The sequence below is a fragment of the Marmota monax genome, unplaced genomic scaffold (genome assembly GCF_021218885.2).
Source record: "Marmota monax isolate L192 unplaced genomic scaffold, Marmota_monax_Labrador192_F-V1.1 WCK01_AAM20220418_F8-fsc00049, whole genome shotgun sequence".
NCBI classification, from domain to species: domain Eukaryota; kingdom Metazoa; phylum Chordata; class Mammalia; order Rodentia; family Sciuridae; genus Marmota; species Marmota monax.
This window is the reverse complement of record NW_026694221.1, coordinates 11,701,630-11,728,222: the sequence shown is the minus strand read 5'-3', so window position 1 is coordinate 11,728,222 and position 26,593 is coordinate 11,701,630. Positions and strand designations below refer to the sequence as shown.

General features: G+C 38.9%; 1 pseudogene; it reads right to left on the bottom strand.

The window, feature by feature from the left end:
* Positions 1-21,158: 21,158 nt before the first annotated feature.
* On the bottom strand, positions 21,159-22,510 carry LOC124108132 (spermatogenesis-associated protein 2-like; annotated as a pseudogene).
* Positions 22,511-26,593: the final 4,083 nt, after the last annotated feature.

Sequence of the window (26,593 nt, the reverse complement as noted above, 5' to 3'; positions counted from 1 at the left end):
TACTGCTTTCCAAATTGGCTGCACCAATTTGCAGTCCCACCAGCAATGTACAAGTGTACCCTTTTCCCCACATCCTCGCCAGCACTTGTTGTTGTTTGACTTCATAATGGCTGCCAATCTAACTGGAGTGAGATGGTATCTTAGGGTGGTTTTGATTTGCATTTCTCTGACAGCTAGAGATGGTGAGCATTTTTTCATGTACTTGTTGATTGATTGTATGTCCTCCTCTGAGAAGTGTCTGTTCAGGTCCTTGGCCCATTTGTTGATTGGGTTGTTTGTTATCTTATTGCCTAATTTTTTGAGTTCTTTGTATACTCTGGATATTAGGGCTCTATCTGAAGTGTGAGGAGTAAAGATTTGTTCCCAGGATGTAGGCTCTCTATTTACCTCTCTTATTGTTTCTTTTGCTGAGAAAAAACTTTTTAGTTTGAGTAGGTCCCATTTGTTGATTCTAGTTATTAACTTTTGTGCTATGGGTGTCCTATTGAGGAATTTGGAGCCCGACCCCACAGTACGTAGATCGTAGCCAACTTTTTCTTCTATCACACGGCGTGTCTCTGATTTGATATCAAGCTCCTTGATCCATTTTGAATTAACTTTTGTGCATGGCGAGAGAAAGGGATTCAGTTTCATTTTGTTGCATATGGATTTCCAGTTTTCCCAGCATCATTTGTTGAAGATGCTATCCTTCCTCCATTGCATGCTTTTAGCCCCTTTATCAAATATAAGGTAGTTGTAGTTTTGTGGATTGGTTTCTGTGTCCTCTATTCTGTACCATTGGTCCACCCGCCTGTTTTGGTACCAGTACCATGCTGTTTTTGTTACTATTGCTCTGTAGTATAGTTTGAAGTCTGGTATCGCTATACCGCCTGATTCACACTTCCTGCTTAGCATTGTTTTTGCTATTCTGGGTCGTTTATTTTTCCATATGAATTTCATGATTGCTTTCTCTATTTCTACAAGAAATGCCGTTGGGATTTTGATTGGCATTGCATTAAACCTATAGAGAACTTTTGGTAATATCGCCATTTTCATGATGTTAGTTCTGCCTATCCATGAACAGGGTATATTTTTCCATCTTCTAAGATCTTCTTCTATTTCTCTCTTTAGGGTTCTGTAGTTTTCATTGTATAAGTCTTTCACCTCTTTTGTTAGGTTGATTCCCAAGTATTTTATTTTTTTTTTTTGAAGATATTGTGAATGGAGTAGTTGTCCTCATTTCCAATTCAAAGGATTTGTCACTGATATACAGGAATGCCTTTGATTTATGCGTGTTGATTTTATATCCTGCCACTTTGCTGAATTCATTTATTAGCTCTAATAGTTTCTTTGTAGAGCCTTTTGGGTCTGCTAGGTATAGAATCATGTCATCTGCAAATAGTGATAATTTAAGTTCTTCTTTTCCTATTTTGATGCCTTTAATTTCTTTCGTCTGTCTAATTGCTCTGGCCAGTGTTTCGAGAACTATGTTGAACAGAAGTGGTGACAGAGGGAATCCCTGTCTTGTTCCAGATTTTAGAGGGAATGCCTTCAGTTTTTCTCCATTCAGAATGATGCTAGCCTGAGGCTTAGCATAGATTGCTTTTACAATATTGAGGTATGTTCCTGTTATCCCTAGATTTTCTAGAGTTTTGAACATAAAGGGATGCTGTACTTTGTCGAATGCTTTTTCCGCATCTATCGAGATGATCATATGGTTCTTATTTTTAAGTCTATTGATGTGGTGAATAACATTTATTGATTTCCGTATATTGAACCAGCCTTGCATCCCAGGGATGAATCCTACTTGATCATGGTGCACAATTTTTTTGATATGTTTTTGTATCCGATTCGCCAGAATTTTATTGAGGATTTTTGCATCTAGGTTCATTAGAGATATTGGTCTGTAGTTTTCTTTCTTTGAAGTGTCTTTGTCTGGTTTAGGTATCAGGGTGATGTTGGCCTCATAGAATGAATTTGGAAGTTCTCCCTCTTTTTCTATTTCCTGAAGTAACTTGAAAAGTAATGGCATTAGTTCTTCTTTAAAGGTTTTGTAAAACTCTGCTGTATACCCATATGGTCCTGGGCTTTTCTTAGTTGGTAGTCTTTTGATGGTTTCTTCTATTTCCTCAATTGATATTGGTCTGTTTAGGTTGTCTATATCCTCCTGACTCAATCTGGGCAGATCATATGACTTAAGAAATTTATCGATGCCTTCACTATCTTCTAATTTATTGGAGTATAAGGATTCAAAATAATTTTTGATTATCTTCTGTATATCTGAAGTGTCTGTTGTGATATTGCCTTTTTCATCCCGTATGCTAGTAATTTGAGTTCTCTCTCTTCTTCTCTTCCCTAGCATGGCTAAGGGTCTGTCGATTTTGTTTATTTTTTCAAAGAACCAACTTTTAGTTTTGTCAATTTTTTCAATTGTTTCTTTTGTTTCGATTTCATTAATTTCAGCTCTGATTTTCATTATTTCTTGCCTTCTACTTCTTTTGCTGTTGTTTTGCTCTTCTTTTTCTAGGATTTTGAGATGAAGTATGAGATCATTTATTTGTTGGTTTTTTCTTTTTTTAAGGAATGAACTCCAAGCAATGAATTTTCCTCTTAGAACTGCTTTCATTGTGTCCCATAGATTCTGATATGTTGTGTCTGTGTTTTCATTAATCTCTAAGAATTTTTTAATTTCTTCCTTGATGTCTTCTATAACCCATTGATCATTCAGTAACCTATTGTTCATTCTCCAAGTGATGTATTCTTTTCCCTTCCTTCTTTTATCGTTGATTTTCAGTTCCATTCCATTATGATCAGATAGGATGCATGGTATTATCTCTACTACTTTATATTGTCTAAGAGTTGCCCTGTGACATAATATATGATCTATTTTTGAGAAGGATCCATGTCAATTAAGTCTAGGTTATTAATTGTGTTATTGAGTTCTATAGTTTCCTTATTCAACTTTTGTTTGGAAGATCTGTCCAGTGGCGAGAGAGGTGTGTTGAAGTCACCCATGATTATTGTATGGTGGTCTATTAGACTCTTGAACTTGAGAAGAGTTTGTTTGATGAACATAGCTGCACCATTGTTTGGGGCATATATATTTATGATTGTTATGTCTTGTTGGTGTATGGTTCCCTTAAGCAGTATGAAGTGTCCCTCTTTATCCCTTTTGATTAACTTTGGCTTGAAATCTATTTTATTTGATATGAGTATGGACACTCCTGCTTGTTTCCGAAGTCCATATGAGTGATATGATTTTTCCCAACCTTTCACCTTCAGCCTATGTATGTCTTTTCCTATCCAATGCATCTCCTGTAGGCAGCATATTGTTGGGTCTTGTTTTGTGATCCATTCTACTAGCCTGTGTCTCTTGATTGGTGAGTTTAAGCCATTAACATTTAGGGTTATTATTGAGATATGGGTTGTTCTTCCAGCCATATTTGTTTATTTATGTTACTCAACATGGTTTGTTTTCCTCTTTGATTATTTTTCCCCCCTTTACTGTCCTACCTCCCACTGTTGGTTTTCATTGTTATTTTCCATTTCCTCTTCCTGTAATGTTTTGCCAAGGATGTTTTGAAGAGATGGTTTTCTAGCTGCAAATTCTTTAAACTTTTGTTTATCGTGGAAGGTTTTAATTTCATCTTCCATCCTGAAGCTTAATTTCGCTGGAAACACAATTCTTGGTTGGAACCCATTTTCTTTCAGTGTTTGAAATATGTTATTCCAGGATCTTCTAGCTTTCAGAGTCTGTGTCGAAAGATCAGCCGTTATCCTGATTGGCTTACCCCTAAATGTGATCTGCTTCCTTTCTCTTGTAGCTTTTAAAATTCTCTCCTTATTCTGTATGTTGGGCATCTTCATTATAATGTGTCTAGGTGTGGGTCTCTTATGATTTTGCACATTTGGCGTCCTGTAGGCTTCTAGGATTTGGGATTCTGTCTCATTCTTCAAGTCTGGGAAGTTTTCTCATATTATTTCATTGAGTAGATTGCTCATTCCTTTGGTTTGGAGTTCTGTACCTTCCTGTATCCCAATGACTCTTAAGTTTGGTCTCTTGATGTTATCCCATATTTCTTGGATGTTCTGCTCATGGTTTCTTAACAGTCTTGCTGAGCTGTCTATGTTCTTTTCAAGTTGAAATACTTTATCTTCATTGTCTGATGTTCTATCTTCTAAGTGTTCTACTCTGCTGGTAGTATTCTCAATTGAGTTTTTAAGTTGGTTTATTGCTTCCTGCATTTCTAGGATTTCTGTTTGTTTTTTATAACCTCTATCTCCCTGTATAGTTGATCTTTTGCTTCTTGGATTTGTTTATGTAATTCATTGTTGAAGTGATCTTTCATTGTCTGATTTTGCTGTCTGATGTCTTCCTTGATACTCCAGATCATCTGAAGCATGTATATCCTGAATTCTTTATCTGACATTCCATCTGCTGCAGCTATTACCTCTTCTAACGTTGAGTTGACCTGCATTGCTTGTGGTCCTTTCTTTCCTTGTCTCTTCATACTGTTTGAGTTCCTCTCTACTTGGTGAAACTGTTGTGCTGTTGAATTTTCCCCCTATATATTTATATTGGTCTTATATAGTTGCAAAGTCTCCCTCACAGGCGCGGGCGGCAGCTCTGCCCCTCCTCCAATTGGGGCAATGTGCCTACCACGCCGGCAGGCCTCTGGGCCTGCTCTGCCGGTCGGTAGCAGGTCCGCCTACCTTGCAGGCGCGTGCGGCGGCTCTGTCCCTCTGCGGGCCGCTAGGCTTGTTCTGTCGGTGGCCGCAGTTCTGCCTACTTTGCAGGCGCAGGCAGCGGCACTGCCCCTCTGCAGGCCTCTGGGGCTGTTCTGCCTGTGGGTCGCAGGTCCGCCTACCTTGCAGGCGCGGGGGGGGGGGGGCGGCTCTACCCTTCCTCAGGCCACTGGGCCTGTTCTGTCTGTCGGTTGCAGGTCTGGCCTGTTCTGATGGTGGTCACAGTTCCGTCTACCTTGCCGGCGCAGGAGGAGGGGGCGGCTCTGCCTCTCAGCAGGCCGTTGCTCCTCTTCTGCCGGTGGGTCGCAGGCCCGCCTACCTTGCAGGAGTGATTGGAAGCTCTGTCCCGCCGTGCGCAACTGGGCCTTTTCTGTCGGTGGTCACAGTTCCGCCTACCTGGCAGGCGCGGGGGGTGGGGGGCGGCTCTGCCTCTCAGCAGGCCGCTGCTCCTCTTCTCGCTTATTTTAAATTACCATATTTTGAGTGATTTGTAACACAGCCACAGGTAACTAATACAAGTGATAATGTCAGTATTAATGATATTAACTACCATCTTGCATTCATGTAATGTTTTAAAATTTTCCAAAAAATCAAGTTTTAAAACGGTAAAATTAAAAATATATATTTCTATGATCTTCCTCCAAAACATAACATCTTCACTTAAAAGTACTACCATTTTTAATAAAACAAAATTGGTATTTAGTCACCTGGTTTTTATTACCTTAATTAATTCCCATCTCTAAAACCATCTGAAACATGGTACCCAGCAAGGGAGTTATTTTCTGTTTGTACTAAGCTATTAGTAAAGAGGCATGTTTAAACTATCTGGCCTGGGTGTTCTTTCAGACTTGAAATTTGCAGCAGCCAGTTGGATTTCTTACCCTGTGCTGGAATTTCCTAATCCCTTTATCAGTCCCTGCTCCAAGAGAGGGACATGGATTTTAGGCTGTCAATCAATATTTTTGCCAGTTGAGATGTAATATAAGAGATAAAAATTTTAAAAAATTAACATAAGACTAGAGCTCAGATTGGGCAAGAACACAAAGAATTTTTTTTAAAAAAAAGTTTTCCCAGAAGGAGCTAATTACTGTGGGAGAAAGTAATCCTCAGGTTTGGCTTGAATAACCACAGAAACAACAAAATGCAAATTTTTTTTAAAAAATGGAAAAATTAAAGGAAGAAGAATGGTTTTGATTCCACTCTCAGGAGGACTTCCTTTTTTCACCTCTTAAACATTGAGTATGTGTGTAAATGTGTATACCCACACATATGCATGAACAGAAAGAGAAACAGAGGAAATAGACTAAAAATCATTATTTTTTCCCATAGTTACTGAGCATTTAATATGTGCTGGGCAAGTCTTAAACATATGGGATGCATCATGGAATAAGACAAACAGTCTCTATCCTGATAAAGCCAAAATTTTAGTGGGAGAGACAGATAAGTAAGAACTAAAGCAATAAATCAATAAATAATTATAGGTTGTGATATTAAAGGTTGTGATTGAAAGTAAAAAGAAGGAATTGTTTACATCGGATGTTCAGAAATGACTTGTGGTGAGAACTAATGGAAGAGTGAGGTCAGTGAGGTCAGAATCTGGGAGAGAGCTTTCCAAAGAGAACAGCAAACACAAAAGCCCCGGAATAAGAAAAAAGCATGGGATATTCTAGAATTGGCAGAGGTCAGTGAGCCTCATGGAGAGTGGGGTGCAATAAGGAAGTGTTAGGTAACTACAGGCCAGATCATTTGGGATCTCTTTAGTCCTAAAAAGGAATGGGATTGTACTCTAAGTTCAGAAATAGGATCCAAATGGTATGCTTTGATTTTCTGTTCTCAAATGATTATTCTCATGACTGTGTGGAAAACAGATAACAAATTAAGAGTAGATGTCAGACACTGACAGCCATTGTACTCTCCAGTCTAGAGATGATAGTTGTGTCAAGCAAGAAGTGGTAAAAGACGTGAAGAATAATGGACAGATTCTGGAGGTAAAATGAAAACAAGTTGAAGGTGAATTGGATGTGGGCACTAAAGGAAAGATGAATGAAGAAAAACTCTTTTGAGTTTGGTGCTTGGTTTGTGAACATGGTGCCATGTTTGAGAAATCCCTACAAACATCTGTGCATGGAAAGATTCAGGAGACTAGATTTGAACTTGCAATAATTGAGATGCTATGAGATATTCATGTAAATATGTAATTTAGGAAATTAGAGCCATTTGTTTAAGTGGTTATTATCTATCTATCTATCTGTGTGTGTGTGTGTGTGTATATATATATATATATATATATATATATATATATATATAATTAATATAAAGCCTAACAGACTATAGTTCTAACTATACAAATAAATACATAATGGAGGATTATGTAATTTAATCCTTTGATTTTTAGAGATCTGAAATAAATTTCAGACTCACTTTCAGTTATTTTTCATTTTTAAAAGTAGTCCAAACACAAAGAATATTATTAAATTTTTTTTTCAGTTTCATGCTAATTTTTGGATATTTCAATTCTCTGCTTTGAAGAAGGTTTGGGAGAGAGATCTAAAATGTATGGGCACTTACTGTAAAACAGGCAGGAATAACATATCATCGTTTCACTTAAATTCATAATAACCCCCTAAGATGATCTCCTTTCCACAGGTAAAGAGCTGAGGTTCAGAGCATTTAAGTAACTCGTCCAGTGACATATGGCCAGGATCCAAAGTCAAATTTTCTTTTGGCACTAAAAGCCATGTCCCACCTTTATAGAGACTGTAAAGCCCAGAGCTCCTCCTTTGTTTCTCTTTTAGTTGCCACATTTTCCCACTGTTCTTACATCTCTTTTATCGTGCAGCAGAATTGAATTTAACAAACACTTAGGGCACCCTCTCTGTTGGTGTTGCTGCTGAATGTGTTTCTGCTGGGTTTTGGGCAGGCTCTCTTCCTCACCTCCACCGTTTGATTGTCTTCTCCCAATGTCATAAATGGCTGCTATTGCTTTGGCAATTTTCTGGACCTCTGCATCCAGTGAGGATTGACTGTTACCTAAACTGTTAATTTTCTTCTGGCTGTAATCCACAGGAAACCAGATTCATTAACACTGAGACCTGCTTAATGGAACAAACAACTTGATTTTCTTCTCTTTATTTTCTTCCATAAGATGTGTTCTTACTATATTTCCCATTCTCTTATTTCACTTTTAATTTTGTTGTTTTCCTTATATGTTATTTTTATTTTTTTTTCCTTATATGTTATTTTAAACAATAATCTTCTGGTCTGTTTTTTTTCCCTTTCATTTTTTGCTCTTTGAAAAAGTGCTGTTTGACCCTCTTATAACCTATTTATTCACGTGTTTAAACACACTGTGTCAGTCAGTTTTTTGTTGCTGTAACCAAAATACCTGACATAAGCATCTTAAAGAGGGAAAGGTTCATTTGGCTCATAGTTTCAGAGGTTTCAGTTCATGATCTGCTGGCTCCATAGCACTGCATCTGAGATAAGGCAGAACATCATGGAAGAATGGGATGGCAGAGGAAAGCTGTCAGCTCATGGTAGTCAGAAAGCAGAGAGGGAGAGAGGAAGGGGCCAGGGACAAGGTATAGGCCCAAGGGCACACCCCCACTGACCTACTTCCTCCAACCATGCCCTACCTGCCTGTAGTTTCCACCATTTCTCAGTAGTCCATTCAGCTACCAATAGATTAATTCACTGATGAACTTAAAACTCTTATGATCTACTCATGCCCTAAAAGTTCCACCTCGGGACACTGTTGCATTGGGGATCAAGCTTCAACACATGAGCTTTTGGGGAACATTCCAGAGCAAACCATAGCATACACTAGCAACCCCAGCACAAGACTTGATCATTCTATATCAGAAAAAAGTAGTAGTTCTCACTGAGAGATATATCTATCTTAATTAGATACCTTAGTGTAAAGAATGCCAAAGTTTTCAACTTCTCTGTAGCAATTTCTATGTGCCTGTCACTATTATAAGCTCTGAGCTATTACATAGTCTTTCTAGCCACTCTGTGAGCTAGGTACTATTATTATCTGTATGCTGCAGGTGAAGAAACCACTGGGAAAATAGAACAGGAACTCAGAAGAAAAATCTATATCCAATTTTGCACATGGAAATAGAACCTAACCCTAATCAACCTGATGGCAGTTTATATTTGGGGCATTGCATGATGGTAATGGGGAATGAACCAGGAAATGAAGCCTCTTACTATGCAAAGATGTGGAGTATTCACAGAATAGAGCAGAGCTCCAGATGGAGAGAACTGAAGAAAGGGGAATGGTTTGTGTTGTATGCAGGGAAGGCAGAGTATGGGGGAGACTGACTTCCTTAATACCAAAATAAAAATCTTATCTTAGGTAGAAACTTTACTCTGTTAGAGCTCTAGTAGGAAATCTCCACAATGCAATATGCTTCTTTGAAGAGACCAAAAGAAAGTGGTGGCCTCAGGGAGGATAGCATCAGCTTACTGAGTGGCCCTGGGGACATAGATCCATGTGGTGATCAGCAGTAATGTTGGGCAGTCCCAGTGGAAGAACCTTAGAGAGCATTATAAAGAACTGTTAAGACCCAACCTGGCATCCCTCATAGAATGGGGAATGAAGCTTTATGGCAGAGTATTTGCTCAGCCTGCTCAAGGCCCTGGGTTCTATCCCCTCGTGTGGAGTGGGGAGGGGGTTAAAAAGAATGGAGAATGCTTCCCTGATAGGGGAAAAGAAGGAACTAGGAAGCATCATTTATATTTCAGAATACACATGAACTGCTCATATTTCATGAGAATAATATAGCACCATTTAATAGTTAATATTAAAAATAACCAGGTAATATTGTAACAACCTGATGGCATGTTGCAAGATTTTTAAAAAATATCACAAATCTCCTGATAGTCTATGACCAATGATCTATGTACAAAACCTTGTAATGCTGAGCATTACTGCTTTATCAGTGGTAACATCTGAGTTTTAATTGAACACCAACATATACATGAACCAAAGTCTAGAGTTTGGGAAACTACAGACTAAATGAAAATAAGCCAACACCATAAGTGCAAAGAATGCAAAACAAACTAAATTGATGATGAAGCAAAAGAGTTGTGTATAATTAAAGAGTCAGACTAGTAGTGAATAAACTTATGGCCAACCTAACATAACATTGTTGATATTCTGATAATAAAGGGTGCTTTCAGAAAATGGGAGCAATCCCAAGTATTTTCAATGCATAGGTAGTAAATACTTGCAAAGTTTAACAGCCAGTAGAATACTGATTTAGAGTGCCCAGCAAATTCTAGAATAGGTTTATTTTGTTTATGAATACCACACTAAGAAATTTTAATAACTCATACTCTGTAACAGGAATAGTTTGAGCTATGTGTACTAGAAAACTCCAGTTGACAATTGATTAGGTCATAAGCATATTTATTATTTCTGTAACAAAAGCTTGAAGGTATATGGTTAGGATATTTGGTCAGCAGCTCCAAATTTTAGGGCATTTGGTTGATGACACTGCGATTCTCTTGACCGTTATCTGCAGCACCAAGCATCACGTTCGTAAGCTTCAGAACTTGAATTCAAAAATCAAGGGTGAGGCTAGAGTGGTGAGATAGCCCCACTTAACATGCCTGTTCTCTTTTTTCCTAGAAGATTTCACATTGTTTCTCCTTTTATTTCACATTGGCCAGAACTAGATCCACAGCTATGTAAACTGAAAAGGAGATAAGGAAAATCAATGTATGTACAAATACTCAGCTGCTAGAGAGGGAAATGGGCAAGGATAAAGGAATTTAGGAATGGGTGTTGAGTATTTCGTTAAAATGTTGGCTATGCTTTATTTCTTAGTAATTTATAAGTAATAGAAATATATTGCTCTTGATTCAGGAGGCTGGGAAGTCCAAGATCAAGGTGCCACCAGATTTCTTGTGCAAACAGAATTTGTTTCTAGGGAGGCCCTATTCCTTCTAGATGGATCTTTCTATGTGTCCTCAAAGGATGGAAGAAAAGAACAAGCTTCTGGGATCCTCTTTCATAAAGCCTTCAAGGCCTATTCATTTCACCTCTTAGTATGATTGCACTGGGGACTAGTTTTCAACAAATGAATTTTAAGAAACACAAGCATTTAGATCACAGCACTTTCCATATTTAAAACCCTTTACTTTCTCTAGATTTCTTTTTTTAAAAAATACATTTTATTTTTAACCGACACACAGTAATTATAAGGTAAGTGTGACCTTTCATGTATATAATGTGTGATAATTAGCATATCTATCACTTCAAACATCTATCATTTTTGTGTGTGTATGTGTTGGGAGCATCCAAAATCCTCCCTACTTGCTATTTGGAAATATTCAGTTAACTTGTCAACCATAGTTTTCTTACTGTGCTGCAGAACATTACAAGTTATTTCTCCTATCCAAGTGCTTTCCTTTGCCTGTTCACCATCTTCTCTCCATTTTCCCCGACTTCCTTCCCTGGCTTTAGGACCCACTATTCTACGATCAACTTCTATGAGATCAACTTTTTGTTTTCCCATGTGAGAACATGTGGTATTTGTCTTTCTGTGTATGATTTATTTCAGTTAACATAATGTCTTCCTATTCCACCCATGTTGCTGCAATTTATAGAATTTCTTTATATTCAATGGCTGAATGATATTCCATTGTGTAGGTATACTACATTTTCTTTATCCAATCATCAGGAGAGGGACACCAAGGTTGATTCCATCTCTTGGCTATTTTGAATGGTGCTACAATAAACATGTGAGTGCATAGGTCTTTTGACATATTGTTTGCAGTTCTTTTGGATACCTACCTAGTAGTGGGATTGCTGGGTCATATGGTAATTCAATTTCTAGTGTTTTGAAGAACCTCCATACTGTTTTCCATTGTGGCTGTACTAATCTGCATTCCCAATAACAGTGTAAGAAAGTTCTCCTTTTTATGCATCCTTATCAGCAGGGGTGAGGCCAGAGTGATGGGAGAGATAGTTTAACCTGCTTTTTTTCCTAGTAAATTGTATTTACTTTCTCTAAATTTCTTAATACATAAAATCAAGACTTATCATATTGAAGATTCACAAACAGGCCTTTACCCACCCCTATAGCCTCAGGCCCCATTCTTTCCTGTAGGCAAGCAAGGTACTAATCCTCATGATTCTATTGCAGCTTCTACACCTTGGCTGCCCTATGCCTGTCTTGGGTTTTTCATTTATCCTTTAAAGACAGTCCATGAAATATTCCAGCCTCTAAGACCCCAGGAAAAAGTCATCTTTTCCTCTAAGTTCTCACAGCATCCTGTACTCTTCTCTATCACTTGGCCAGGGCTTGAAATTAAGAACAAGCGGAAGGATTTGTCAGTGGACAAGGGAACAGAAACAGTGTGGGATCCCAGAAGTGAAGGCTTCTTTGCCTCAGCGTGAGTGTTCATAACTTGAGCTGATTTTCCTATGATTGACTGATTAGAGAACATTATTTGTATTTGGTAGGTTGCATTGGCTCTAATTGGACAGGGATTGGGAATTAGCATCAATCAGAACAAAAGTGCTGCTCTGGTTCACCCAGCTTTATTTAAGTGTCTAGGTGATAAGAGGATGGGTGATGAAGGTGATAAGAACTGTCTTCAGATAAGTGCTGTGCTAATGGTAGTTCTGGTGGTGACTGGAAAAGAAGAGCAATCAGTCTCTAGTGAAGTGAAATTGCTCCTCCAAAAATATGGGGGAGTTTTTCCGCTGTCAAAATAATCAGTGTGGGTCAAAGATTTACTGGCAATTAGTGGGTGGAGACCAGAGGTGCTAACTCACGCAGGATAGACCTACACAAGGAAGAATCCGCTTAACCCAAAGCTAAAATACCAAAAGTTTCACTTCCCTAATCTGCTTCCTCCCCAAGAAAACACATAACAACTGGGGAAAAAAAGCAACGTTTGGGGTTTATAACTGTATATAAAACTAATAAAGGACAACCTTTACTGTCAACATTTTAATATCTAAAAAGTATCAGTAAAAAAGAAAGTACTTCTCACTACCTGACCTGCTATAGATTCCCCCAACTGGGAGTGGGCTTTGTTGTACTTAGGAGTTTTCACCTCCACTCTGGGCAACTTTTCTATTGTAAAGGAAACTGAGCCAGACACAGTGGTGCAGGCCTGAAGTCCCCGCGGCTGGGGAGGCTGAGGTAGGAGACGTGAGAGTTCAAAGCCACCCTCAGTAAAAGTAAGGAGCTAAGCAACTCAATGAGACCCTGTCTCTAAATAAAATACAAAATAGGGCTGGGGATGTGGCTCAGTGGTGGAATGCCCCTGAGTTCCAGTTGTTGACCAACTTATACTTCCTTTATGTGTTGTAAATAAATCTGGAAGTATCTCTATTTGGAAGTAAAGGATCCTTCAATTTAGAATAGATTCAGTTTAGAATATATGTTATCTCTTAGCACATTGCTGAAGAGAAGTCAATGCTCATGTTGATTGTACATTTTGGAAGTAAATCCGTTTTTTTCTCTGTTCTAGGATTTTCTCATGATTTTTAAAAAAATCTATCTATCTATCTATGTATCAATTAATCATCTATTTATTTTTCATATCAGGGATCTGAACCCAGGGGTATTTTACCACTGAGCTACATCCCAAGTTCTTTTTATTTTTTATTTTGATTTTTATTTGATATAGGGTCTTGCTAAATTGCTTAGGGCCTTGCTAAATTGCTGTGGCTGGCCTCAAACATGCAATCCTCCTGCCTCAGCTCCCAAGCTGCTGAGATTACAGGCATGTGTCACTCATGATTCTTAGACTGATTACTTTATCCTGTAATTTTTACTATGTCTAAGAATGACTTTGTTCTTATTTATCATGCTTAGAATAAGAGGAACTTTTAGTAGTATTTCTTTAAAAGAGGAACTTTTAGTAGTATTTCCTAGTAGTATCATATGGGCCATGGATGCTTCTGTTAAAAATGGTTTACCAAAGACTTTACTGAGGTTATGAACTAACTATATTGTTTTACTTTGAGATTTCTGCATCATCTGGGTAGTGTAAATTAGGTACTGTCACCTCAGTACAGATTTTGCTCTTCCACGTGGACTATTTCCTCCACATCTGCAGACAGATGATTGCCTTTGAGCTCTATTTAAGTTTATAGGCACTATGGTGGGACAATTCTTGGCTTTTCACTTTAAGCAGGGAATCAGTTCTTGCTGTATACATGCTCTGCACCTTGAGTTTTATCCCCATGAAGTGTGAAAGTCCCAATTAATGTATCCTGGTGTCTCATGGGCTCTGAAGCTTTAATTCATTTTTGTTCTGAGACTCCTTAATTTACATAACCTGGAGATTTTTCTAATGTTGAGCTTGGTTATGTACTATTAAAATGATTTAAAGAATTCTACCAAGTTTCTATGTTTCTTTGTTGGAGAGGTACAGAGTTTTTCTTCTGATATGTCTACCATCTTAAATGGAAGTCATTTCCAGCCTTTTATATCTTTACCTCAAGTTTTTATTACTCTGGTACAGATTAGGTGTTCAAGAAATGGCTGTGGAATTGTTGTATAATTAAAGTATACATTATATTTTGGCCAAGTTGAACTTTGTATAAAAAACTTTAAATAAACTTCATGGAAATACATCAGTAAGAGATTAATGCTGTTTTGGGTGGTGTGTCTATTAGCTTACTCATTTTCCAGTGGATTTCTCTCTCTCTTTTTCACTATGTAATTAGCTGTTAGGCTTATCTAAGAAATTGGTTTTTTTATAACTCTGTAATTAAGCAAAGGGGTCTTGGGCTTTGGTCTCAGCAGATTCTGTGTCTAAATTTCATCTCTGCCACACTCGAATGTTCAAGTTACTAGTGGGCACTCAGTAATCAGTTGTTGAATGAATGAATGACCTTTCCAAGTATAAGTTCCCCCCATGTAGAATGTGTACAATTATGGTAAACACCTCAGGGGTCTTTGAGAATTATGTGAGCTCATCCCTGTAAAGAATCCAACATTGTGTTAGAGTAAGAGCTCAATAAATATTAACTCTTATTATGATTATCAGTTACTTGAAATGCATATCTCACAGTCTTTAAATAATTATACATCCCCTTTACTTTTTTTTTATTTCCCCCATCACTTCCATTATTTAGATCTTCTTTTGAAAAATACCCACTCTTTATAGAATCTTTCTTGAAGATGGTACTAAGACCCCAATTTGCATAGTTCCATGACCTCCAGACTAAATTTATGGGGGAAAAAGTTCTGACATTTTTATGTATTAGTAACAATGGAATGGTTTTTCTCCTGATGAGTATTTATTACATTATTAGAAAATCTAAATCAGAAAAATAGAAGCTAAATAGAGTTCTGGCATTTCTGCACCAGTGGAAATATCAAGTCATATTATTCTAAAGGAGAGAAGGTTTCCCTGATTTAGTACACATTAAAAACAAGGAAGAAATAAAAACACAATTTTCCCTGAGTTCATTCTGATTTTCACTTATTCCTTTTAAAGAGGGGAGTTAAAAATATCTAAGGGAAATTAGATCATCATATAGTTTTGTGCTATTATATTCCCTTTAATATTCAACTACAATTTATGTAATTTAACTATAAATTTTACAGTTCAATTTCCTAGCTTGATAATAAATACAGAAACTTACAGTGCCATCTTGTGAACAAACTGTAGAACTGCATTACTTCTGAGCTATATCCCTAGCCCCAGTATTACTTCTTAAATTTTAAGTTGAAATGTAGTGTTGGAAGAGATATTGCACTAAAAGTTGCACATAATGAAGATTAATCAGGATGCTTCTGTTGACTTAGCTAGCCTTAATGTTAAAATATGTTATCTAGTTGAGTTTTCCACCATTCCAGTTATTTCTGTAGCACATATAATAGCCAGAAAGGAAAGGTTAACATGTTTAGTTGATACTGTATAAGGAAAATTATCAAATTTCAGAACATTTTGATTCCAAAGGGAAGAAGGAAAGCGGGGGGGTGGGGTGGGGAGGATTAGGCCTGATGTTCTGAATTGCATGGACTGTTGTCATGCAATTTGGTAACTGTTGTTACCAAAATGATTGAGAGAAGAGGAAATTGTTCCCAACACTAGGTATAGTGAACTCATCAGCGCCACAAGAGGCAGGGATAGTCTCTAGTTACCATAGAAAGAGAATCTGGAGAGCTGACAGGGGTTATTGTAACTTACAGAAAAGAGTGATCTCCTATTAATGGAAGTTATTCCTGTATTCTTACTTTGATATAAGAAGATATAAGAAACATTGTTTTTAGGCTCAATGTAAAGCACATTACAAGTAAATTCAAGCCTTTGAATGAGCTAATGAAATAGAAACAAAAACAAAAACAACTACTTGCCATGTCCAGGGGCCCTATTGCTTGATTCTTATCCTATTAGAACACACTACAGGTATGTATGTTGAAAACAGGTGGGCATCACAATTAGGACAGTACAGAGATCTGGTGAAGGCAGTAATATAAAAAATAAATTTTTGTTTTAGGTCTTATGGGGGGGAGTGAATGGAAAACAAAAAAGGATTGTTTTTGTTAGAATTGGCTAATGAAAAACAAAGATGAAGAGACAATACCTGGGAAGGGCAATGGCTGTGGGTAAGGTAGTGATGATAGTACATGAAATGTAATCTCTCTCTCTGCCTCTGTCTCTTTTGTGTATTGCTGGCGATCAAACCCAGAACCTTGTACTTGCTAAGTGAGCACCCCACCCCTGACCAACATCCCCGGAATCTCAATTTTTTAAAAACATTTTTTAGTTGTCAATGGACCTTTATTTTATTTATTTATACACAGAATTGAACCCAGTGCCTCACACATGCTAGGCAAGTGCTCTACCACTGAGCCACAATCCCAGCCCAAGAATCTCATTTTTTATGAAATTATTTTGATGGCGAAAAGATAGCTTCCCAGAAGTACGCTGAAGAAAATACCAAAGACAAAGACAAGATGAGAGAACAGTAATAAAGAAAGGCTTCTTTTGAAAAATAAAAAGGTTGGATCATTGCCTTAAGATCCTCCTTTATTACCAATGTTTTGAGCTCCTTCATTGATGGAAAGGTCCATGGGCCTCCTTGTCAGCTAAATAATTTAATTCCCTCTACTCCTTCCTATATGTTAAGGATGTGGTCATAAACATGCAGTGAAGTATGAGACTAAAGGAATTTTGCTCCTAAAACCTTGCTTTGAATTTTCTTGCCTTCATGGATTTAACTTAGATCCTTTAATGCCATACTAATTTGGTTTCATATTGAATGTCCTTTGGGCTTTCATTGTCATTTTTTTTAAAAGAAGTTTTCCATGAGTTCAAAATAATCCTTTTGGTGAAAAGGCAATTCAATTATAGTGACAGCATAAAAGGAACCCAATAGGATGCAATTCTCCATTGAGATAAGATTTACTGCTAAACCCGGATGATTTTACAAAACCAAAATTTGTATTTGCATCCCAAGACTCTTGACTAAGAGACTTGATCAGAAACTAAAGCATTACATAAAAGAGCATCTCTCATATAAATAAGGCAGAACTGAATCAAGAGTGTATGTGACTCTTTTGGGGATATAAGTTACCAGGGCACAGCCATTAAAGCAGATTTTGAAAGCATGATTGTTAGATACTAAATCTCCCCCAATATCTTTCCACTCAGGCAGAGGAGAAAATGTCTGACTCCTTCCATATCATGATATGTCCCATGCCATAGGAGGGTAATGCACACACTCCCAGCCTTACCACAAAGGTGAGTAGATTGTACTGTAATTCACTTTATCTTAAAATGCATCGTTCTCTGAAGATTTTAGTGTCTGTGTTCAAATCATATCTATACCACTACATGGCAGTAACCTCACACATAACCCTTGTGTCTCAGCACATTCAATCCACAAAATGTGGTAATGTTAGTATTTATAACATAAGTTTTGTAAGATAGTATCACTCAGCATATATTAAATTCCCCATGAGTGTTAGCTATTTAAAAAAATCAGTATATATGTATATGTTTACGTGTATATGTTTATATACTATTATTGTTCATAGAAATTAGAGCATAAAATTTGGTATTATAGCCTGGAAAGTGGAACTTTTGTAAAAAAATTTTATTGGTGCATTATAATTAAACATAATAGTGGAATTCATTATGCCATATTTTTACATGCACATAATTTGGTTAATCTCATTCTCCTTTTCCTTTCCTTTTCCTCTCCTTCTCCTTCTCCCTGGTCTGTTTGATTTACTCTACTCATCTCCCTTATGTCATTATTCTTTATTATTATTTCAATTATAGTACATTATAATTATGCTTATAATCAGGATTCATTGTGGTATATTCATATATGGAGAGAGCATAATTTGGTAGATTTCATTCCCCACTACTTCCCCATGGAAAATGAAACTTTCCTTAGGGGTGACTGATGACCAAAGATGAGATGTTAGAAGTCAAAATGAGGGGATTCTGTAAAGGTCTAAGTGAAATAAAGAAGGAGGGAACCAAAGGAGAAAACAGCCAAGCAGAGAGACATTTTTGCCAATGGGGAGAGACAAATATTGGTTGTTAGTAGGTGTTCAGAAAATCTTTGGAACTGGAATTGATGGCAGAGATTTAGAATAGGGCCAGAAATACTGAAATGAATCAGGAGCATCCAGGGGAGGTTACTGAGGAATGAGCTAACCAGAGATTTGGGAGACACTCCCCTCTTCCATTCCATTGTCGTATTTTATCATTGCATTTATAACTTCCTATTGAATTTACTCTTCTACATTCTAAACTTCCTCTATCAAAATGTGGCCCTAGGATTAGCTGCATGGACCTCCATTGGGAGTCTTGTAGAAATGCAGAATCCCAAGCCCCACCCCAGACCTGCATTCACATCTGCATTCTGAACAAGATGCCCAGGTGTTACCTATGCACTTCACATTTTGAGAAGTGCCACTTTCATAGGCCTTAAACTTTTAGCATGGTGCCTGGCACTTAGTTGGCGCTTAATGGATGTTTATTGAATGAATTAAGCTGAATTCCTAGAGACTACCAATGGAGCTGCAGGTGGAGATGAAAAAAGTAAAACCAATCAAAAACTAAGGCCTCCACCTACAGCTAAACTTCTACAATGATCACAGTAACTAAAAAAGATCATCTGCCTTGGCCCGCAGGTAGAAGTAAGGTATTCAAAGAGGAAAGAACAAAGTCATTAAGGACTAGAGCTAGTGGACCCTGGAAAGGAAGTATAAGAAAGAGCACATCAAAACCTGGTGTATAGATCACCAGACTTCTCTCGTGGCAGTACAATATGTCAAATTCTTCTGGATTATTTCTCTGTCCCACACTGAGGAAAACTGTGTGACAAGGGGAGAGGGTGGTGAGGGCAAACAATCTCACCCTACTTCTGGGGGGAAGTGAGTTATCAGGGTCCTCTGTTTGAGATTCGCCTTAAAGAAATGAAGTAGAAGAGGCCTCTGTCCATTCCTCCTGGATCACATTTTTTAGATGCACATAGAAATTGCCACTTAAAAAAGCAATAATCATTATACCTGCCTTTGGAGTTTATCCTAACTCATTGGATATGCTGACAATGACTTTGAAGTGTCCACTTAAAATATAAATTTAAAATATTCATTTTCTAGGCTTCTTTGAAAAAGTATACCTATGTTTTAACGTAGCTCTGAAAAGACGGAATCATCTTCCATCCTTTCTCATTACATATAATCTACCTATAATTCCTTATATAACTTTTCTTCACAATCTGACTTTACATAAATTTCTTCCTTTACATTTCTGAAGTGACCATCTGATTCAGGATCGTATGACCTAGTGCTGATACTGTCTTCTAACGGGGAATTTGGTATCACCATTGCAAACTTGGAGACAGGTGGACCTAGGCTTGACTCCATCCCTTGTAACCTTACATTATTTCCTGTTATGGTTTGGATGTGAGGTGTCCCCCAAAAGCTCATGCATGAGACAATACAAGAAGGTTCAGAGGAGGGATGATTGGGTTATACGAGTCTTAACCTAATTAGTAGATTAATTCCCATAAGGGAATTAACTGAGTGGTAATTGAAGTGGTAGGGTGGGAATTGAGGTTTGGCTTTTGGGTAATATATATTTGTAACTGGCAAGTGGAGACCTTGCTTTCTGCTTTCTGGTCATCATGTGAGCTACTTCTCTCCACTACTCTTCTGCCATGATGTTCAGCCTTACCTGGAGCCCCAAGGAGTGAAGCTAGCCTTCTGTGGACTAAGACCTCTGAAACTGTGAGCCTCTAAATAAACCTTTCCTCCTTTACAGTTCTGGTTGGGTCCTTTAGTCACAGCAGCGAAAAAGTTGACTAACATACTTCCTTATTTGTAAAATGGCCATTAACATGGGATTTTTCTTATAGAATTGTTATATAGAAGTAGAATCATAATTGTGTGTAAATTAAATGCATACCAATGGTTAGGAGCTCAGGCTCCAGAGCCAGACTGCCTTGTTAAATATTCTGTTATTTACTAGCTCTGTATTCTTGGGAAAATTGTATCACCTGTCTGTGCCTCAGTTTCCTTATTTGGCAAAGGAGAATAATGATAGTATTTATCTCATATAAGGTTTATGATGAATAGATGAGCAATATTTTACATGTGAAGTGGTATATATATATATATATGTGTGTGTGTGTGTGTGTGTGTGTGTGTGTTTTAATCTAACAATTATACACTATATATATTTGAAACACATAGCAAGTTGAATATTTATTTAAAAATAAGTCCTCAAAATAGCTATTTACAGTACAATGAGAGGGACATGTGAAAACAACAGAAATGGGTGAAGTCAGTCCTGCTGTGGGAGGCTCATATTTCAACGTGTTGGGGTGATGTTGACTGACACCACTGGTGGACTGAGATGTGGTGGCAATAAGAGACCTTCAGCTAATGTGGGACTTATTTCATCTTTGACACCTGCAGAGGCAGGGAATGGGGTGGGGGGAATCTGGCTAGGGATCCTTGTATTTGGGAACAGGATGGCCAAAGGGGTGAGCCCAGTGTGGCAGGAGGGCTCATTTTAAGCCAACAAGCCTCTATCTCCCTGTTTAAAGTAGGCATTTGGAGGTGTCCTGGGTGTTTTAACGTAGCTCTGTCCAGGGTGGCTTCACAGTGGGAGGGGTAGGCATGGAAGGGTCTCAGGATAGAAACTCTCTTAGAAAACAAAAGCAAAACCCAACTGAACAGGGAGTGGAGACAGTGAAGAGATTAGCAAAACGAATCTGAATGGAAGTGTCACCCTCTCTCTGGACAGAAGACAAAGCAGCCACTGGTTGAAAGGAGTCATTAGTAAACTCACATGAGTGCAGATCAGCACATCTAACAAGATAAAGTGCAGTTCTTTGCTTCTGATAATGCATCCATACTACTTCACCAGAAAACCCAGAGGGCAGTGGTGTAGCCCTTGTAGCCAGAAGGTGCAAGGATAGTCTACCTGTACACAAGATGGCAGAACTTGGTGGACTTGCAGTTCAGCTGGTTGTTAGGCATGAATTAGTACAGTTCACTCTTTTTGCAGCAGGGGTCATAATGGTAGGTGTTGAGGCAGGTGGTGTTGGTACCTGGGTGGTTACAGAAGTCACAGCAGGTGGTGGCCATGGTGGAAGGCTTAGGCTTTGAGTGGAGGGATGGCAGCCAGTGGAGGTACTGCATCTGGCTTGTGTACTCCTATAGAGGTGCCCCCTGGGCCAGGTTGTCATGGGCAGAAGCCTCGCTGGGGAAGGTGCTGGACTTGGAGGCCAAAGGACAGGTAAGGAGGCTGTCACAGTGCTGGAAGAGAGAGGTGCTACAAGAGAGGCCACAGTTTTGGCACACTTTGGCACTGCATCCTGAGAAGTATGTGCTGCAGAGCAGGCTGAGGCCATTGTTGGGGGAGGTTGGTAGAAGGTCATCCAGGCTGCCCTGGGGGAAATGGACATGGTCAGGAATGAGGAGAAGGGGCAGATTATTTCATCCCTTTCAGTTTGTTCCCCAAGTCTGAGGCTACAGGCTCCTTCTGCAAGCTCAGTAAGGCTTTCAGGGGCAGCTTCCTGCTCTCCCAGTAGCTGTTATAAGTATCTACTGATCTGGATGGCTTATAGTAGTTCTTGACTGCCCACTCAGTGATTGCCCACTGAAGCTCCACCCAGGCCATGGACATGGTCAGATGCTCCCCGCCCTAGGCCAGCTGAGGCAGTACATCTGAACAGGCATGCCTGTCTTCTTCAGCTCTTGTGCTCACTCACACCTTCCATCCAGCTCAAAGTAGCTCTTATCTATCACTTGCAAGTTGATCCTCCAGCATCTGCTCACACTGGGCCTTGGCCAGAAAAAGTTCAAAGGAGATCATTTCCACCTGGAGGATCTCTACGAGCTTGTACACAGCCCTCAACTCAGGCACATAGCCTGGGGAATTCAGGATGGCTCCAATGTCCACTACTAGTAATTGGCTTGACACAGTAAACGAAAAGGCTTGTATAGGTCTAGATGCTTGGAACTCCTTTCATGGATAGAGGAAGAGGTTGATGGCCACCCTCTCCAGTGGGCTGAAAGTTCAGTGCAAAACCCACAGGCTGGAGAAGCTGGGTGAGCCCAGGGATTCTCCACTACCGCATAGAACTGGATGAGCCAGAATCCAAAAAGGGGATCCACCTTGTACAGGCTGAGCAAGATCAGGGTTGCCACCCGTAGGAGCTTATCACTGCCACCCTGCAGTTTGCTGGGGGTGGCATCTGCTTTGCTCTTGGAGAACTGTACAATTTCTGAAATAAGTCATCTTTGTAACCTGTGTCCTTTGAATACATGATATTCCGATCGAGGGGCTTCTGGGCTGGAGGCAGGACAACACTAAAAGCACTAATATGTTGCCCACCTGGACCAGGGAGGACTCCCTGAGTGCTGCTGAGGGCTTGTGGCTGAGGGAAGCAGTGGAGGAACCGTCGCAGCCAGAGCCTGGTGAGTCCTTGCTCTGGCAGGGTGCAAGGAACCCAATAATTGTGTGTGTGTATGTGTGTGTGTGTGTGTGTGTATGTGTGTTTTAAATCTTTTGCCTTGAATTTCATTAATCCATTTCCATCGACCCCCTTTCAAACCTTCCTGAAACGTCCTTCTCAGCATCAATTAGAATGTTGTATCCACAACACATAGGAAACTTGCCAAGGCTTCCTGAATCTTCCTAGTTAGCCACCCTTAGTGTGTCGATAGGATCTTTCCTCATGGAGCCAAGATTGCTGCTGAAGCTCTCAAGGACCCCATCCTTACATAAAGAATTCACAGCATGAGTTCAACAAGGCAAGGCAGATGGAGAAGGAAGTAGCAAGATGATTTTCAACCCAAGCATATAGTAAGACTTATGTTACAGCTCATTGCAAAGACTTGTGTGTTACATTGTGAGAACTGATGGTCATCATTTATTAAAGTTACAAAACCTAAAGAAGGAATAGCTGTTGGAGATCTAATTTACAGTGCCTGTTCTACTTTCATCAGCTCAATTTCTTTCCCTGCTTCAAAACTCTTTCACTGCACCTCATTGCCTGCTCCAAATGCTGTAGTTTCCTCATTGAGACTCTTCAGGAGGTAGCTCTTTAATTTTCCCTATCTCATCTCCAAGGGCCTCCTCGGTAAATCCACAGTGGTGCCAAACCATGCTATTAGTCATGACCCAAACATGCCTTGTATTTCCTGCTACTATGATCTGACTGTGTCCCTTCAAATTCATAGGTTAAAACTTAATTACCAATGGGATAATATTAAGAGATAAGGACTTTGGAGAGTGATTAAATCATGAAGGCACAGTGTTCAAAACTGGAATTAGTGAATTTATAAAAGATGTTGAAAGATTCACCCTATGCCCGTTTTGGTCTTCTGCCCCTTCTGCCACATAAGGAAACAGTGTTCCTTCCCTTTGGGGGATGTGGCTTTGGGGCCATTTTGGAAGCAGAGACTGAATGCTCAGCAGAAGCTGGAGTTGCTAATACCCCGATCTTGGACTTCTCAGCCTCCAGAATGATGAGAAATAAATCTCTATTATTTTTAAATTACCCAGTCTGTGTTTTTTTGTCATAGCAGCAGGAATGGACTAAAATACATGCACTCCTTGCCCCATGTTTTGAAGCCTATGATCCAGTACTCATCTCTCCCTCTTCTAGTCACCACAACATGGATGGAGGCTTCCTGCTCATCTCTACATGTCAAATTCAACCTTTCCTTAAGGGTCTGTAGGGCAGCCCCAAATGGCTGTAGTAAGGCTCCCTCACTGAGGCTTCCTATGGGCTACATTTTCAGTGTGTAGTCAAGGTCATAAACACTGATTTAGTGGACATATTCAAGGTCATAAACATTAGCTCGTGAGCATGCACCAACTGATGTAACCTGTTGGCAGTGTGCCTCCTTTTTCTCGCCTGCATATAAAAAAGACCCATGGAAATGACTCAGAGGGCTAAATGGAACTGGCTGGGGCTGATGCTGAAGCTGGGGCCTGGCTAGGAGGTATTTTTGCCTCTGAATAAAGCATGTCTACTATCCCAATTGCATCTTGCATCTTCTTCTACCTGCTGGGATCTCAAATTTGTTTCCTGGGCCTGAGCCTCCATAGCAAATATCTTCGGGGTCCATAGCAAATATCTTCTCTTCTCCCAAAACATGGTCTGATCCTTCCGGGCAGAAAGTCTCATTCCTTCACATTCCTAAGGTCTTTAGTATCATTTAAATGTTCTTTAGTATTTTAGTTACAGAAAGAGGCTATACATTTTCATCCTTACATCCCATTTCTCTCAAGTATGCTTAATAATAATAATTCTATGACTATTTATTGTTTACCATTGCTAGGCATATTTATATTTAACATTTTACATGTATTATCTCATTTTTGTATCACACTAACCCATAAAGTTGAAAATTTCTCTTTTAAAAATGACTTAAATCCAGGGTGGATTAATAACTTCTCTTGAGTTAAAATTCAAATCCCATATTTTTAAACAGTTTGCTATATGTTTCTTTAATATAATACTTTGTATTAGTAAGTTTTCCTTACATTGTGTGCATGTGCATGTGTGGTACTGGGTTTGAACCCAGGCCTGTCACAAACACATACTAGATAAGTGTTCTACTCCTAAGCTACTTCCCCAGCCCTTTATTATTATTATTATTATTATTAGTTAATTTTTTTGTAGTGATAGATGGATGGTATGCCTTTATTTTATTTATTTTTGTATGCAATGCTAAGGATTAAACCCAGTGCCTCACACATGCTAGGCAAATGCTCTGCCACTGAGCCATAGTCATAGCCCCATTTTTATTTTAATTTAAGATAATTTTTTTACTAAGTTGTCAAAACTAGCCTGATACTTGTGATCCTCCTGCCTCAGCCTCCAAAGTACTTTGGGATTACAGGCATGTGTCACCACAAACAGTTCATTACACTTTTGTTTAAAAGAATGAAATAATATTTGTATAATTTGGCTAATAAAGACAGCCAACTGTATAATATATGTCCTGAATCCACTTCTTTTCTCTATTCTCCCCCATCCCTCAATTTAACAAAAACAAAATTGTGTTTTTGTGTTGATTAAATTACCTGGATATTTGACTCAACTTTTCCCATTTTACCTTAGTTATATTCTTCAGCTATCAAAAAATGACAAATACCAGAATTAATTAAACACATACTGGTAGTATATGTCAAGTTGTATGCTAAGTCGCACAAGGGCTGCATCCAACCAAGTCCACAGAAAGTTGTTTAAATATATAATGTTTTTTATAATTTTCTTCGATAATTGGTAGGTCTTCGATAAGTAGGTGTAGTAGCTCAGTGAGGTCAGGTCTCAGGATTGTCTTCTTGGTGCAGTTCTCTGGACCTTTCCCTCATGGCTGCAATGTGGCTGTTGCAACTTCACACAACTTACCCTTAAACAAACACATTCAGAGGCAGGAAACAGGGAAATGCAGGGCAGATTTTCTTTTCACCAACTCTATCATCAGGGAAGAAAAACTCTTCAGGAAGTTTTTGCTGATTTCTGGATGCATCTCAGTGGACAGAATTGTGTCACATGCTTGTCTCTGGTTCACTAGCCCCATCTTCCCTCAGATAAATAATCTTCTGATATTTCAACTAAATTGGGATTCTGTTAGTAAGGAAAAGGCAAGGGAAATGGATTCAAGTCAACAAGAAAAATGATCTCCCACATGGTCTTCTACACACTTGGGGAAAAAAGGATTTGGTTCTTTCCTTCCCAGATGAAGCTCCCTCCCAGTAAGGTAGATGGCTAATATTTTTAAAAGTTTGTACAACATGATGAGCAATAAAACAGGAAGCATACAAGGCTCTGTGAAGTAGACTGATGTCTGCTCAAGGTAGAGTGCTTCTGGAGCCGTTTCTCTATGAAGATGACTTTTTTTTTGGTATTGGGGATTGAACTAAGGAACACTCGACCACTAAGCCATATCCCCAGCCCTATTTTGTATTTTATTTCACTGAGTTGCTTAGCACCTCGCTTTTGCTGAGGCTGACTTTGAACTCATGATCCTGCCTCAGCCTTCTGAGCTGCTGGGATTACAGGCATGGGCCACTGCGCCTGGCAAAGATGACATTTTAAGTGACACCAAAGAACAAGAATGAGTTGGTTATGTACAGGACAGGGAGGAGCTCATGGAAGCAAGTGCGAGTCCTTGGTGAATGATAGAGAAGATAAGAGAAAGCAAGTGTGAATACTTAGTTGGTAGAACAAAATTGGAGAGGGGTCAAGACTTCTTGCTGGCTACAAAATCCCATTCTCTTCTTTTACACCTCCAGAATGTGGCCAGGTCAATGGAGACCCAACTACATTATATTTTCTGAGTTCCCTTCCTTTTGGAGGGGCAAACAATGATCAGTGGCAGTGATGGGTATA